Here is a 1,597-nt window from a genome sequence, read left to right on the forward strand (position 1 = left end):
GGTTTAACAGCTGGATCAGTGTTGGGATTTGAGTGAATGAACACAGAAATGTTTGATGCTTCATACGTTCACACCAGTTTGACCCTCAGTGGCGACATGTGAGCTGATTCCACAGATGAGGATTGATTGATTTGATGTTTGTTAAATTATTAAAATCATGAAAAACAGCTGCAGCGTGAAGAGTCTGTGTGCAGTTATGGAGGTTCAGGTTCGAGGTTTTTGAGGCAGATTTCATTTGTTGTTTGTTTGAAAAGTGTGTGTGTGTGTGTGTGTGTGTGTGTGTGTGTGTGTCCTCAGAGTCCAAATGATGACAAAGAAAAGGTTTTTTTTTTTTTTTTTTTTTAGAAAAAAAAGCTTCCATACAATTAATAGATTAATGAAAACGAAGCTTATGGGAGGAATTCAACAACTGTCCTCTAAACTTAAATTTAATACATGTAGAAAATAAATCTGTCAAACAAGAAGAAAGACACACACAAAAAAGCCACACAGCGAATGATTTGATTGGTTTATTTCATTCTTTTGTCACTGAGGAAACATCAGGTCAAAACTTCAAACAGAAACTGATTCAATTTCCCTTCTGATCGTTTCAGTTTCCTTTCCTTAATCAATACATCGTGATATCAGAAAAAATGAGGTCAGGAATAGGAAAGTTGTGAATAATCGTGGGGAAATTTCTTTCATTTAATCAAATAAAATGTGTCATCATGTTCGTTTTTTTTCATCTTTTCTTCTTTATCAATCATGTCTCATATTTTTCATTCATCACTTTGACGTCTTTTTGAGCGAGCTTTAGAAATGTGACCGTTAATATGCTAAATGTTCCCACTGCTTCATGGAAATTACCAGTAAAAATTCAAGAATTCAGAAAGATTTTCTCCAACTGCAGGAAAATAAGTTAGATAAGTTAGATAAGAGAGCAGCCGACAAAGTGCAGATTACGTTTCATTATCACAGTCACTGTGATGCTCCTGCTCTTCCCTCTGAGCCACATTTCTAAAGCTCATCCACGTCCACTGTTCCTCCTGCTGCTCGTGCACCCCCTCCTGCAGCATCAGCGCCCCCCTCCCAGCAGAGGAGCTGTGTGTCTGCGATCGATAGAGCGGCCTGTGTGTTTGGGGAAATGCATTAGCGAGCGATCACTCGGGAGGTTTCCTGCTCTGCTGCTGAGTCCACGTCTCCTGATGCTGAACACACTCACCTACACGGCTCGGCCCAGAACAGACACTTTAATCAATTCAGCCCACGCACGAGAGTTTCATTCGCTCTGTGAGACGTCTGTCACAGGAGGACAGGACCGGAGGACAGAAATCAGCTGTTTCATTAGGAAGAAAGTGATAAACGTAACGTCAGGAGGCAGGACGTCTTTTCTTTGTGTCAGATTCTAAAAATGTGCGTTTTACATGACGGATTCAGCACGTTCAGGTAAAAATGATCCTGTTTCAGTTTGTAATTCCACTTCTCTGTTCTCAGGGACAGTTTACTGGCTCGTTCATCATGATTCATCTCAGGGCGCTGAAGCAAAGCGGCCAGTGTGGACCCATGCAGGCAGACAGGAAATGAACGAAAAGCACAGGAAGAAGAAGAAGAAGAAGAA

This window comes from Chaetodon trifascialis, chromosome 19 (assembly GCF_039877785.1).
Source record: "Chaetodon trifascialis isolate fChaTrf1 chromosome 19, fChaTrf1.hap1, whole genome shotgun sequence".
NCBI lineage: Eukaryota > Metazoa > Chordata > Actinopteri > Chaetodontiformes > Chaetodontidae > Chaetodon > Chaetodon trifascialis.